Here is a 16,180-nt window from a genome sequence, read left to right as displayed (position 1 = left end):
CAGAGACAACATTCTTGCTAGATGCTGTATGATGAATTCCCAGCTCTGGCCTCTTTGCTGAGATCGCTGTGGCTGGGCTCTGGCCCCAGATTACACTTCTATAGGACTTTTGCTTTTGCCCAAGATGGAGTGACAGAGACGGATTTATAATCTTGCTAGAAGCAATAAAAAAACTCAGACAAAATATATAAAAGAATGTTTCTAAAATAACAGTGATCACTGAGAGATGAGAAACAGATGAGTTGAGCCTCCCAATCACCTCCAGCTTACTCTCTTGAGTTTCTAGGCTGCAGCAAAGGGAGACGGAACCCAGGAGGAGTCCAGCAGAGTCCTTGGGTTGAAAAGATGAAGCTGAAGGTCTAGGGAGACCAAGGTGGCTACAGTTCCTAGGGAAGAATACCAGACAGGAGAGAGCTGCATGGAGAGAGAACCCTGGAGATTTGCAGAGACTCTCCCTCAGGAGTTCAGCAGAGTTCAGATGATTGCGTGCATGTGAGGAAACCAAAAGGATTAGAAAAAAGTGCCCAGAGCTCACATGGGGTCAGGAAAAGTGTCTGTTTCCACTAGCCAGACTGGAAAAGCTTATAATTCATGGGTCATTGGGTAGCATTTGCAGAAAGGTCTTGCCTCAATAGTTGGGTATAATTCACCTTGGACAGAACACTGCTCTAAGAGACCTGCCTAACAAATCATAAAAGCAAGACCCCCAAAGATCAGACTGTTTCCAAGTAACTTAACTGAATCCCAGAACAAAGCTGAAAAATAGTTATAGGAATTGAAACAATCAACATCCAATAAGGTAAAACTCACATAGTATGCCATCAAATAAAAGATTACTGGGCATACAAAAAAACAGGAAAACATGGTCTATAATGAGGAGACTAACCAATCAAAACAACTCAGAATTGACACAGCTGTCAGAATTAGCAGACAGGGACACTAAAATAGGTTTTATAACTATATTCTATATGTTCAAGAGGTCAAGTAGAGTCATAGAATGTGTAAATAAAATTCCAAATCAGAATTGTAGAGATGAAAACTTTAATATCTGAGATGAAAAATACACACACAGAATGGAATTAACAAGAGATTAGACATGGCAGAAGAAATAACTAGTGAACTCGAAGACACGGCCATAGGAACTACTCAAAATGAATCACAGAGTAAAAAGAAAGTTAAAGAAAAAAGTGAATAGCACATCAGTGAGCTGTGGGTTAGGGTTAGGGTCTATTCTAAATAATGTTCCATATGCAGCTGAGAATAATGTGTATTCTGCAGCCGTTAGATGAAATATTCTATAAATGTCTGTTAGGTCAAGTTGGCCTATAGTAGAGATTAATTCTCATATTTCCTGCTAAAATTTTCTGTCTGGATGATCTGTCCTTTGTTGAAAGTGGGGTAATAAAGTCCCCAACTATTATTGTGTTGGAGTCTATCTCTTCCATTAGGCCCAGTAGTAATTGTTTTATATAACTGGGTACTCTGGAGTTGGGTGTGTATATATGTAGAATTGTTATATCCACTTGTTGAATTGATCCCTTTATCATTATATGTTGACCTTCTGTATTTTATTTATTTACTTTCCTCAGCCTGAATTCTATTTTATCTGATATAAGTATAGCTACTCCTCTTTTTTTGGTTTCCATTTGCATGAAATATCTTTCTCCATACCTTCACTTTCAGCCAATGTGTGTCTTTATGAGTTAAGTGAGTTCCTTGTAGGCAGCATATTGTTGGTTTTTGTTTTACAATCCATTCAGCTACTCTGTGCCTTTTAAATGGGGGATTTGATCTGTTTACATTTAGGGTTATTATTGATATATAAGGACTTGTTACTGCCTTCTTGTTACATTTTCCTGGTTGTTTTGTAGATCCTTTTTTCCTTTTTTTTCTGGTCTTACTGTCTTCTTTTGTGGTTGAGTGGTTTTCTCCATCAGTATATTTTGGTTTTTTGCTATCTATTTTTACTATGTCTCATATAAGTTTTTGTGTTATGGTTAACATGAGGCTTACAAAAAACATGTTATAGTTATAACAAATTATTTTAGGCTAATAACAACTTAACACTTATATCTAAAAAAAAAAGAAAAAACTAAAGCCAGCTCTATGCTTTGACATAATTCCCCCAACTTTTTGACATTTTGTTGTTCCAAGTTACATATTTTAATATTGCCTGTCTCTCATATGGTGTTGTATATATTTAAGTCTTGTTAGGTTTATCCTTTAGTCTTTATAATAAGGACATAAGCTTATTTACCACTTTTACAACATTGGAGTATTCTGAGGTTTTGTGTATATTTACTTTACTAATGAGTTATGTATCTCCAGATTTTAGCATCATTTTCTTTCAGATTGAAGAGCACCCTTTAGCATTTCTTATAGGGTAGGTCTAGTATTGATGAATTCCCTTAGCTTTTGTTTGTCTGGGAAAGACTTTATTTCTGCTTCATATTTGAAGGTTAGTTTTGCCAGATACAGAATTCTTGTTTGACAGTCTTTTTCCTTCAGCACTTTGAATATATCATCCTGTTCTCTTCTGGCTTGTAGGGTTTCTACTGAGAAATACACTGAGAGTTGTATTTGGGCTCTGTCGAATGTTATGCTTTACTTTCCTCTAGCTGCTTTCAGTATTCTCTATTCGTCTTTGGTTTTTAATAATTTAACTATGATGTGTCTTGGGATGTTCCTCTTTGGACTGAATTTGATTGGGGACATTTGAACTTCCTCTATCTGGAGCTGTCATCTTTCTCCATACTTGAGAAATTTTCAGTCATCATTTCCTTGGATATGGTTTCTAAGTCTCTTTTTTTTTCTTCTACTTTGGGTATGCCAATTATGCAGAGCTTATTTCACTTGAGGGAGTCCCATTTTTGCTGTATTTCTGTTTCATTTTTTGCCATTCTTTTTTGCTCCACTGATTGGATAATTTCATATGTTTTATCTTCAAGCTTACTGTTTTTTCCCCTCTGTTTGGTTAAGTCTGTTGTTGGAGCTTTCTATCAAGTTTTTCAATTGGGATAATGTATTCTTTATTTCTAGAATTTCCATTTGTTTTTTAAAAATTGATTCTATTCTTTTGTCAAATTTCTCATTCTGCTCCTGAATTTTTTTCCCAGATATCATTTAATTTTTAAGAAAAATCTGCATTTTCTTGTGACTCCCTGAACATTCTTCAGAAGGTTATTCTGAATTCTCTGTCAGGCCTGTTGTTCATAGATCTGCTGTGCTTCCACATCAATTGCTAGTGCTTTGTTTGTTTCTTTTGGGGACAACATATTTCTCTGTTCTTTCTTGATCTTTGTGTCTTTACAATGATGCCTGGGCATTTGAGGGGAATAATAGCTCTTCTAGGTTTTATAGGTGATTATCAGAGCTTTGTGTCTGGTCTGAGGTTTTTTTCTTTCTATGATGGCTTAAAAGTGACCTCCACCACTTAGACTCTGCACAGGAACTAATGTGCCATTCTGTGGTTAGTTTCCAAGTTGGGGGAACTTCCTGTGGGGACCAGGCCTTGAACTCTGTGCTTGAGCTAAATTGATGCTTTGCTACTGATTCTCTGGGGAAGGCTTTTTGTGTGGATTGTTAACAACATCTGTGTCTGGGCTGTGTGGAAATTCTGCCCTGGGAGTAAGTCTTTTCTGCAGACTGCACCCCCTGTAGTTTCCCACTGGCACCAGCTGCCTTACTGTGTCCAATGTTCCCTTGGGTGGGTAGCCTTTCCCCTGCACTCCAACTGCTTCCTGTGGGGCAGCCTGTGTATGGGTCCCTCATGATTACTCACCAGCCTCTGAGCAGCTCCTTTCTCCAGTCGGTTGTGGTTGCTTGCACCTGTGCAGCCCCAGGGGAATCCTGCCAGTGGTATTTATGGTGTGGGCTGGTATGGTGCAATCTGAAGCCCTCCTCTCCCCTGCAGATTCCAAGCAGGTTTATGTAGAGCAAGCTGGCTCAGAAGTGGCCAGGGCTCAGAATGATAGGTACTGTCCCTCCACCCTCTCACTGTGGCTTTTTGCACCTTCATGAACTCCACAGGTATCTCCTCCTTTTCCACCAGCTCCAGAAGTCTCAGGTTGGGAGTCTTTGGTTTTTCATAGCTGTGAACTGGTTACTTGTGGGGAGGAGGTGATGCTGGAAATTGTCTATTCTGCCATCTTTATGATGTCAATCAACATCCAAGTTCTTAGATTCCCTCACATAGGTATTTCCCCAGGAGGTTCACCTGCCTCTAGAAATACAAAGGAAAGGGCAATTCTAGTTTTCTCCACATTATTGACCTCTAGCCACTATTCTTTTGGAAGATCTGACTCCAGGAAGGAGTCAGTCCATGAATCCCTCTCTTCTCATTCTTTGGTTCTATGTTTCTGGAACTTTAAACTGTTGACTCTGTCTTCCAAAGCACACAGGATTCTTTCTCCTTCTTAAATATGCCTCTAAGGGGGTGACAGTGGTCAGATGAATCTTCCATTCCTTTCCCTCAACTGGTTAAAAGTTGTGGGGCTAGGTGCAGGTACGTCTAGAGAGATAGGCAAGGGCTTCTATTAGAGTACGAATTCTCATGCTTTGGAGTGTGCCAGAATGATCCAGAAAGCTTTCCAAAACTCAGATTGCTGGGCCCATCCCAGAGTGTCTGATTCAGTAGGTCTAGGATGGAGTGTGGAAATTTGCATTACTGACAAGTTCCCTGGTAATGCTGATGCTGCTAGTCTGTGCAGCACACTTTGAGAGCCACTGTATTTAAGCAAAGTAAGAAGTAAACAGGAACAGGATAAAGACTTTGGAAGGAGGCATGATTGCTGAGCTCACCCTTATGGAGCCCTGGAGCTCTTTCAAGGAAGGCATGGGGTCTTAAATGGTTATTACTGACCTGGCTTCCCTAGTCCCCTGGCCTTGCTCTTAGCAGGAGTGAAGGCAGAGCGGGATTAAATAATCCACAGTGCTGGCCCGTCATTCTCCAGCCCTTCTCTATGGCCCCCTCTCGTCCTAAGGCAGCATTCTCTCAAGCATTGCTTGGAGGTGAATGATAAGGAGGGTGTTCTATTCGGGGGAACTTAGAAGAAGAAAACCAAAGAGCTGACTGTAGTTCTCCCTTTCTTTTTGAACTTCAAATTCCTCTGTGCTTTCAAGTGAAGCCCTGGCAGGCTCCTCTCTTCTCCCTGCCCAGGGAAATGATCTGCGCTGGTGCCATTGTTGCTAGACGAGCCGGCTCCTCTGTGCAGGCAGATGCAGCCTCCCTGCCGTTTAGACAGGCGCATCTTGCACCTGGCGGAAGACTGGCCATGCTAATAAAGAATTACAATTTACATGAGAATGACAAGGCAAAACGTGAAGAGACTGATAGGGTTTGCCCACAGCCAAATCCTTTCTGCCTGAGTACTTTCGATTTGAATTCCTCTAGAAATACCAGCTCCACAGTGCTGGGGCAATATTGAAAAGGTCAGCAAAGGCAATGTCAGACATGGTCTGCAGTTGCTCTACAAGTGCTCCGGTGGCGATGCATAACAATATATTACAGTAGCCACCAGCCGCCCTGGCTCTCCAAAAGGGCTCTCTCTATTTATCTGGTAGGAATAGATCTTTTTTCTTTTCCTTTTCCTCCCTTTTTCTGCTCTTCTTGAAAATCGGTATACAGGCAGCTAATAATTTTTTTTTTCTCCAAGACACAGTGAGGATAAATGTTTTGATCTGGCTTCCACACACAGCCATCCTTGGAGCGCTTGCACATTAAATATAAATTGCAGCAACGCCAGGGGCTTAGATGCCTGCACACAGCGCTTACCTTGGAGAGATTTTGGCATAACAGAAACCTTGTGATCTTCTGCCCTGTATTGCCTCAGGCATAGATGTGTTGAGGGTCTGTTCTTCAGGCTTTAAAAAAGCATATCTGTGAGTCTATTGGAAGTAAACGGTGGATTTGTAGTCAAGAGACTGTGGTGTCACAGGTTGGGCTCCGTAGAAGCAGATCTAAGACAAAGTTTGGGGAGCAAGATGTTTGTTGGGGATTCCTTATGAAAGGAAGGGTAAGAAACAGACCTGGACTGAGGAAGAAATGGAACAGTGGAACCAGCCCCACAAACTTCTGTAAACAAGGCAGGAACTCTGGACTCAGAATTCCCCACCAGGGTGTCACAAGACAGGCAGATATGTCCAAGTCATTCAGGGTCAGATGTTGGGTGGCAGTGAGTGAGTAGCTGGTTCTCCACAGCTGACCTGAAGCGTGGACGGCTGGAGGCTGTGTGCCCAGCATGCTCTCCACTGCTGGGCAGCCAACATTATCTGTGCAGCTCACAACAGTGTCCACTGCAGGCGGATTCAGGCTATGTCTCTGGACTGGCCACTGTATGAACTGGAGCAAGACATAGGCTTTCTCACTTTTTTTTTCTGTCAGGGAATGGAATTGAGCTGAATGATACCTGTGACATATTAAGAAATATATTTTTAGTCCTTATTCTGGGTTCCTAGCACAGACCTTCTAAAGCCCTTGGATTTCCTCAGTGATAGGGGTTATAGGAGCATCCATTGCTATTCATAATAAGTCCCTTTCAACCATACCTGAGTTTATGCTAATGGGATGACTTTTACAGGTTAGGGGCTGGTGGCCAGATTAGAGGGTTGTGAATCACGTGATTAGAGGGTTGGAACTTTTAGCCCCATCCCCCGACCTCCAGGAAGGAGAGAGGGGCTTGAGATTAAGTTCAATCATCGATGGCCAGTGATTTAACCAATCATGCCTACATAATGGAACCTCCATAAAACCCCTAAGCAATAGAGTTCTGAGAGCTTCTGGCTGGTGGACACATCATGGTGCTGGGAAGGTGGTCCTCCCAGAGAGGGCATAGAAGCTCTGCGACCCTGCCCCATGCTTTACCCTATATGCCTCTTCAGCTGGCTGGTTATTTATATCCTTTACAATATCCTTTATAACAAGCCAGTAAGTGTAAGTAAAGTGCTTCTTTGAGTTCTGTGATCCTTTGTATGTAGCAAATTATCCAGCTTGTGGAGGGGGTGTGGAAACTCTTGATCTGTAGCCAAGTCAGTCAGAAGTACTGGAGGCCCATCAGTACCTGCCACTGGCGTCTTTAGTAGGGACGGTCTTGTGGGCTGAGCCCTTCACCTGTGAGGTCTGTTGCTAACACCAGGTAGATAGTGTCAGAATTGAATCAAATTATAGGATGCCCATTGGTGTCCAGAGAATTGGTTGTTAGTGTGGAAAACCCCACAAATTTGGTGTCATAAGTGCAGTGAGTAGAGGAGCAGTTTTTCCTTTAATGTCTGAGTTTGCTCTCCTTGGTTTTGTGAAATGATACAAACACCAGGGGTGGGTGCAGTAGGTGAGTCTTGTATTGTTTGATTCTCTTATTATGATCGTTCATGCTGGGCTATAGAGAGGAGTGTTGAGACTGGGTGGGTTTGTATTGATTGGCACCATGGTCACCTCCCCATAGCCTCCCCCCAGGGCCTCAGCGTTTCATCCTTGCTTGCTGCTTGTCCTTGGCCCTGGTGGCACAGAGGGGAGGAGGGTCTTCCGTGGCTGAGACCCTGCTCTTCCGTGGTATGCGGTGGGAGATGTTAGGGTTTCTTCCAACTGGCTAAATTTCAGAAGATGCCCGAAGTAGGTAACCAGAGCCTAAAGGGCTGAAGCATTCATTGGACTTTAGTCAAATTTTGAGTAAAAACTAGGAAAGACCTGTGGGGACTCCCGGGAAATAAGAAAAGCATGTTTTGATGAAGTAATCTTTTGCACTTGCCTGGGGGTGTACACAATGGCAATAATCAACAGCTACTCAAGCAAGGCCTAACGTAGCAAGACCACATACCTGTCCAGAGGTGAATGAGCCCCACCTGCTGCTGGCCTCCTGCAGCTTCCATTCTTCTGCAAGAGACCGAAGGCAAGCAGGAGCGACAGAACTACTATGATTTCAGATGCGATGAGGGCTGGGAGTGGGGGTGGGAGATGAAATGAGGTGGATGTGGCAGTGGCAGCTGGTGGATAAAGGGGCAGGCAGGGCCGGGCATGGGGAGAGCAGGTGAGGGCAGTGGGGCTGGCCGGGCAGCAGTCCGGGCACCGGCTTCCTAGACGCTGCAGCAGCCTGGGGTGCAGAGAACACTGAACGCACCTGTGTGCACGCTGTGTGACCTTCCTGTCATCATTTCCTCTCTTGTGCCAGCATGTATTCCAATTTGGAAATATTTGGAACTTATCTCGAGTACTAAAATGGAAATTAAGAAAGGATTTTTTTTTCCTGTTTGGTCTGTATTTGGGCTGGAGGAGAGAGAAGATGCTCGGTGGGGACACTGAGGTTTGGGGATGAAAACTGAGCCAGATGGGTTTCCAGGATCGAGAAATCACTTCACTTTGGCCAAAGGGTTTCCTTTCAGGCTGGACAGGGCGCACACAGCTCTCCGCATCTGGCCGTGGCTGCTCCGCCACCTTGTCCCCTGCCCCTCTGACCACGCTGTCCCTGCTACCTTTGTAGGAGTGGGCTCCTCCTTCCTTGCTTCCTTCCTTCAGGGAGAGCATGTGGATTTGGACCCATGGAGACCAGGCATGAATTCCAGATCTGCGGCCTGTTAGCTGTGCCACCCTGAGCCCTTTCTGGGTATTCAAGGAGCAGCAGTACTGCCAGTCAGGCTTAACCTGCATAAGCCAGGGCCTGGGGGACAGTGGCTCCTGCTCCCTCCAGTGACAAACCACCACAGTGATTCTGCCACAACATAAGCCAGATCATGTCACTTTTCCCCTTAAGACCCTGCCATGGCTCTCCAAAGCACTCAGAGTGAAAGGCTGGGCCATACAATGACCTTGAAGCCGTGGCTCCCCTGACGTCATCTCCCTGTCCGCAACCTGCTGGCCTCTTCTTGCTGCGCCTGGACTACCCCAGGCTCGCCTGTGCCACGGGTCCTTGCCCGAGGCCTGTGTAACTGGCTCCCCCACTTCCTCCATGTTGTTCCTCGAATGTTATTTTTACAGTGAGGTGTTCTCTGCTCACCCCATGACAATTATACTCCCCACGTTCTATCCCCATTCCTGTCCCTAATGTTTTCCTGTGGCCATTATCACTACTTAAAGTGCTGCATATTTCACCTATCTTTGTCTCTCTCACCCATTAGGCTGTAAGCTCCACGAAGGAAAAGATTTTTATCTACTTTGTTGACAGCTGTATTACCCAATACCTAGAAATCTCACTGGCATATAATCCATTTCAATAAATATTTGTCTAATAAATGAAGAATATAACTCTCTTTTCTTCTATGATTCTCCACGGCAAGTCGGCTGCTGCTCCTCCGGGTTTCCATCCCATGTCACGAAATGTATTTGTTTTCACATCATGTCGTGCAGTCTGGTCCTGATATGAATGTGTGCCCCTGAAGGACAGGATTGGTGTTTGTCCACTTTGGTGTCTCCCATCAGAGCACAGAGACTGTCACTCAGTAGAGGGTCAAAACATGATTGACACCTTGACCAGACTGGAAGGCTGCTGGGCTAAAGATCTGTCGTCTGTGCTTAAGCCTTGGAGGATTCAACCCAACTCAACAAGCATCCACCGTCATTTCTGTGGGTCAGACACTGGCTGGAGACATACAAACTAATAAGACAGAGTCTCTGTTCTTGAGTCTCCCAATGGAAACAGAGAAAACAGATAATTCTAATGAGATGGTGATTAATGGCATGTAGGCTGCCGTGGCATGAATCACACAGAAAGCACATGGAGCCCCTTCAATGATGGTGATGAGGTTTCTTAGAGGCTATGAGGCCTCAGTAAGTCCTGTTCTACCACTTCCAGGAGAAGGTGGAGAAGGAAAGAGGCACCAGAGATATACATGACACACGAAGAAAAATCATGAGCAGCGGCATGGAAACATGGGGTGGCAACGTTGTGGGCAACTGCTCTTGGGTTTCATGAAAACCTAAGGTGGGAGACAAGCCCTGAAGAGAGATGGAGAGGGGTGGGCATGGCCCAGGTCACGGGGGTCTTATAGGTCTACAAGTCTGAACTTTATTGTGAATGAGGCAGAGAGCCATCGAAAGAAATGAAAAGGAGGAGGGAAGTCTCAGCACGAGGGTCTGATGGCTGTCTTCTAAACTGGAGGAGCAGGTGCTTGCAGAGTGCAGAGCAGGCACCAGTGGGCTGAAGAACAGGCAGGTCCTTTAAAATAATCGAACGTGTCTGAGGATTGGCTGCCTGCTTGGAAGTGAAGCCACATCCCTAGAGGTTTTGAAGTGCTGGTGTGTCTTGGAAACTTTGGGTAGTACTTCCCAAAGTGCATTCAGCAGATTGCCAGCTTCAGAATCATCTGGGAGCTTCTTGATAATGAAGATTCAGGGGCCCTTTCTTAGATCTACTGAATCATAATATTTGAGGGTATGACCCCTGAAAGAGCCAGTTCTTCAAGATGCATCCTGAGTGCCTGACTGGCTCCAAATTCTGAATGGAGTCGAGCAGCCATTTGCTGACTAGAGCCATGTGCCCTGTTTGGACCTGACTCTGTTTATGCCACTGGTCAACCGCTGCAGGAAAGTCTCACTTCACCACTTGAACTTAACCAATGAACTGTAACTGGTCAGGTGTTAACTGCCAGAACTCAGCAAGCCAGAATCCCTCATTTGTGTAGGGGACCTGAGTGGGAACCTGGGTGTGGATTTTTGCTATATAAGACAGTCCTTCTCTTTGCTCTGGTGGAGTGCGCTTTCATTTTGTACCGAAGGCTGCGTCTCCCCAGTTTGCAAACTGCTCACTGAAATGATGTCTCCATTTATCTCCAAAATTCCTTTTCTGTGAAAACTTGTCAAAAAGACAAGGCTGAAAAATATGCATTTTAAACAAGTTCCTCATGAATTTAGAGACCTATAGCTGTAGTGGGTACTGCCTTAGATAGAGAGTTGGATTGGATGACCTCTAAGGTCCCTTGCAAGCTTGTGGCTCTTATTGTCCATGGAAGAGCCTTTGATGAGCTATGGCTGGATGCTCTTAGAAGGGAGAAGGTGATCATGAGTGCGAAAGGTGGTTGAAGTCTATAGGTGTCTTCCTCGATCCCCTTTGTTTCTAAGGCCCTTCTTTTCTATTCCACGAGCTTTTCACTCCTCTGCCTTTCCTGAGGCCTTAATTTTCTAGACAGTCAGTTTTCAAAAGAGAAATGACTGGTCTTTGTCCCATCTCAGTACCCCTAAGCTATCTCAATCCATCGCTGCAATCACATCTGCAGAAATGCACCAGGGATGAAATTGGGCTAATTTGGCAGAGTGGAATTCAGAGCTTAGAACAGGAGGAAAAGAAGTACTTCAAACACCATGGCCACTCGGTCAGAACTGGCTGGTGGAACTAATTCAATGTTACAGCATGAGTAGGCACAGGATGCCAAAAATAACCACTTCCATTAGTCTGTTCCGCTTCCAACTTCTGGGCATTGAGGGTCAGCAGATTAAAAGCTCCTCCCTTCACCTGTCATGCATCAGGGGCTGCCTGAAGGTTTGGCCTCTAGTGCTATGTGTATCTCCCTTAAATTCTGTTACTCTCTCAGCTGTGGATTTGAGTGATGAGTTTCTCTTATGAAGCCATGACATACACCTTATTATAAGAACTTCAGACCTGGTATTCAATTTGTCAACCCAGATGCTGCAGCCCCTGAACTTGTTTAGAAAACATTTTACAAAAATTAAATTACACTCTTGCCGTCTTCTTCCCAGTCTCAAGGGGAAATAAAACCAACCTAGTTTAGCAGTCTTTGTGTGTTCATTTTTGGTTGTGCTGCTAGATGCTGAAATGGGCTTCAGCCGGGAAGCTGCGCTCATTCAATGAGAACGTATTGTTTATTTCATTTTATTTTTTGCTGTCTCCATTATTGTATGGTAAACATGCTTCTCCCAGCATCGCTCCAAGACTGGAGAATGCACAATTTAAGTTTCAGAGTTACACCTGTTTTCTATTAGTTGTTGTCCATTATTTTAATTCTCTGCCTATTGTGTGTGTTCTGAAAATGTAAGTAAATCAATGTCTTCATTCAAAAATGAGACCCTGAGTAGCATTTCACAAGTAAAATTTGTATTATCCACATCAAATGTAATGAAGACTTCCAATGAATAACTCTTGATTATCAGGTGCACACATCCTAGGAATCCAAGAAGTGGAATAATTAGGAGCAAGATGAAGGTTTCCAAACTGCAGATTTCACAGAGCAACTGAGCTAAGTGATTGGGTGAAAGAATGAGGATGCTTCAAAAGTGCTTTCTGGAGAGTGAATGTGGATGATGCATTTAATGGAAAATAATCAGAAAACATGCTTTTGAGAGAAAAAGAACAGGGGAAGGGAGAGAGTGTTCCATTAGGGGTCAAGAAACCCTGGTTCCAATCCCATCTCTGCCGGTAACCAGTATGACGGGTGAGCCATGCCCCTTTTGGAACCCTCCTCCTCCCCGTTTTTTTCCCTGTAAAAACGAAAATTTTTTCTCATTTACCCATTTCAGATAAAAGAAGACATCTGCAAAAACGTCCAACCATTGAAGAGAGTAATAGCGTTCACGCAGTTCCACATACATCTATATTGGCATGATGTTTATCCTGTTAAATTAGATATTTGAACTAAGCTATGTTTACTTGCCAAACAACTAGATTTGTTTCCTCTAAAAAAAAAAAGAAGTTAGGATCTAGTGAAGTTCAAGGAAATCAGTCATGCAGTTATTCTAAGTGACTATTTTTCTCAGTTCTTCCAGAAGCAAATCAGAACTAGTATCTTTCTAGGTGACCAGAAGATAATTTAATTTGTTGCATACAACGAATGCTGTCTTTGTTTTCTGTCACGTATAACAGAATACCAGAAACTGGGTAATTTATGACAAAATAAAATTTATTTTTTACAGTTTTGGGGGCTGGGAAGTCCAAGGTCAAGGGGGCACATCTGATGAGAACCTTCTTCTTGGTGGGGAGTCCCAAGGTGGAGCAGGGCAACACGTGGAGAGAGGGCGAGAGTGTGCTCACGTGCTATCTCAGGTCTTTCCTCCTCTTCTTATAAATCAACCAATTTCACTCCCATGACCAACCATCAATCCATTCATGAGGACACAGCCTTCATGATTCAATCACCTCCCTTAGACCCCGCCTTTTGATACTGCCACATTGGGGATTAAGCTTCAAATGAGGTTTGGAGGGGATGTTCAAATCACAGCAGATGCCTTGGGGCATTAGGGATTAATTCTCTGGTGGAACCCAGGTTGAGAATTCTACTGATTCTCCAGCTAATGTAAGAATACACCTTTGTAATTCTTAAGCTTTTTGAGTTTACAGACCAGTGCTTATCTACTTTTGTCACACCAGAGCACACATAGGAGGGGGTGATACTGTGTGGCACACTGTGGCATCAGAGGACCTGTACACAGCAGCCCTTACTCAGGATGCCAGGTACTCAGGCACCTGGGCTAGGTATTTCTTTTAGAGACTGACAGTGGGAACCCTAATGCCAGATAGGAAGTCTAGATTTTCCTTGAAAACATGGTGAAATGGTCAGGAAAGATACATTTGAGCCATGTGGTATGCTGTGATCTCTTCACACGGTTCTGATTTGGGACTGCTTGGTTTGTTCCCGCTTGCATGTAACATGTCCCCAAAGACCCAGGTGATTGTGGTCTGCTTGGGCCTGGTTCAGCTATCTCCAACACAGCTGGTAGAAGATGTGTCTTCTCCTTGGGGCCTGTCAGGATTAGTGTTGCTTTCCCCAGAGAGTGTGGCCCCACATGCTAAATCTATTGCCGATACACTCCCCCTGTGCACACATTGGCTGGAATCATCACAGGTCCAGGGTGTTCCCCTGCTATTTGGGGGGTTGTTATTTCACTAAACCCAAGGCCTAGAATTACCAGGAGCTTGATGTGGTAGATTCTTCACTGTCAATCTAACCGCCAGAGGAGAGTGTTTCCTATTCAACCCATCTTCTCTCATCTGAGCCCTGGCAAGCCCAGTCTCTTGACTCATTAAAGCATTTCTACTTTAAGCTCAATATGGTATGTTAAGTTGATTGCTGAATCAGAACAAAAGCTCAGATTTTCTGGCTTCTAGGACTGGGCTCTTTCCACTACATTACTTCTTCAAAAGATGGCCTCCAAGTTGTGTTTGGTACATTCATACCAGGGATTGTGTAGGATTATGAACATGAACCTCATTAAAGGTGTGTCTGTGTGTATGTGTGTGTGTGAGATCATAATAGTTGATTCCATTGAGTGCTGGATGCTGAAAAATGCAAAAAGCGGTCTTTAACATGCATGAAAATCCTGACCATGCTTTCCTCCCAAATCCTCCACAGTTTGCACTATGACAGATTGAATCATTCTTCACAATTATTCACCCCTCCTTGTATTAGAAGTTTATATCCATTCCTTCAGTATCTGACTTTGCAGCAGCTCCCATTAAAAGGTGACATATGTCCCTGAATTATTAATGTTGGGTTTGGCCAAGTGACTTGCTTTGTCTAATAGAATGTACCAGTTACAATGTATCAGTTCTGGGCTGAGGCCTTAAGGGGTCTTGCATGATTCTGTTCATCTTGTTTGTGCTGTACTGACATGCACTGGAATTGTTTCCTGAAGATTGCTGCCCCTTGAGCCTGGCTTCCAGAAAGAACACATATCGAGAAGATCTGAACCCACCCTGCAGCCTGGGAAAGAGCCAATCTGGTTGTGAGATAGAATAGGGCTAGGCCTGTGAACCAAACTGGCTCCATTTTCCCTGCAGAGGACACTTTGTTAATTTTCCACTCCTCAGTCATGAGACCCTCAAGGTGCATGATTACCCCATGGCCCACCAAAATAAACTAAAAGAAGAGGGGAAGAGATATTCACTGAGTTGTAAAACCCCTCCCCAAAGCTTGTTTCCTGTAATTGTAAAAATTAAGTTACAGATTAACTTTAAGACCCCTTTAGGAATTCCCACACAGTGCACAAATCTTCAAGGTGACTGCTGCAATAACCCTCCTGGGGTGATGATAATGAGCAATACCACCATCTTGGACCTCCTGACCAGGTGCAAGGACCAAAACCCTAAATATGCTTGCACTTATGCCGCAATCAGTAAGAAGAGAATGGATCACCTCCAGAGGTGCACAATGATCACACTGGCCTGTACCCTTAAACTCCTTTCCCTATAAAGGACACTGAAGAGCTGTCCTCAGGATAGCGTCTCTGTAGCTATCACCCTTATGCATAAATCTATCTCCTCTTTTAATAAAGCATTGCTTTCTTTACTGCTGGGTGCATTGTTCATATCTATGACTTTGGGACCCAAGAGCCTAATTTGTTAACAGTTGAGCCTAGCCCAAATCAGCCAATCCACTGTCAACCTCCAGAACCTGTGTGTGAATAATTGCTTATTGTAAGCTATTCAGTTTTGGGGTGGTTTGTTATGCAGCATTATTTCAACAATAGCTGATTATTGCAAACATGGTACCAAATTTGGTGTCTGCTCAATGCTTTATTTTGGAGTATTGAGAAAAAGCAATTTAAAATTTTTCATTGTAGACTGACATTTTGTCTGGATAACTTAAGAGAAAAGACAGTTCGTGCCCATCTCCAAGTCACGGGCAGTGGATCTTTGATATTCTGCAACATGTTTCTTTGGTATAAGGGGAGGAGGAGTGGGAATTGTAAACAGCTTTCCCAAGTGTGCATTTGCATAACAAGAGCCTGTGGGGGACAAAGGGGAAAAGATGCTGTTGATGGGTGTGGCTATGGAATATTTTCCACCAAATGCTGGACCTGGGAACCTGCACAGAGTTCCGGGCCTGCAAAAACGCTTTCGCTTATTTTTCTAGTACCTACTTCACTGATTCCTTCCTTTCAAGCCATAAAGATGATTGACTCTCCTTCATCCTAAAAATCACCCTCTAGACTGCAACATTCACTTCCAGTTACCATTCAATCTTTCACCTCCTTCTTAGGGTCAGACTTCTAAAAGCAGTGGTGCATGCACACTGCCTCCACTTCCTCACCTTCGGCTAACCTTTCAGCCCATTACAGTACGACCTCGGTCTTGCCCTCATCCCTATCATCGACACAACTCTTTTTAGGGCCACCAAGAACCCATGATTCCCAGTGTTCTGCCTTTTGCGTGACTGGTCCTCTGCAGGGTTTAACACAGTGTGTGATGCCTTCCTTTTTGGAATTTTTTGCTAGTGATTCTTAGCCAGTTTGGGGGCCACGGAC

The sequence above is a fragment of the Cynocephalus volans genome, chromosome 3, assembly GCF_027409185.1.
Source record: "Cynocephalus volans isolate mCynVol1 chromosome 3, mCynVol1.pri, whole genome shotgun sequence".
Lineage (NCBI taxonomy): Eukaryota > Metazoa > Chordata > Mammalia > Dermoptera > Cynocephalidae > Cynocephalus > Cynocephalus volans.
This window is presented reverse-complemented; position numbering follows the sequence as displayed.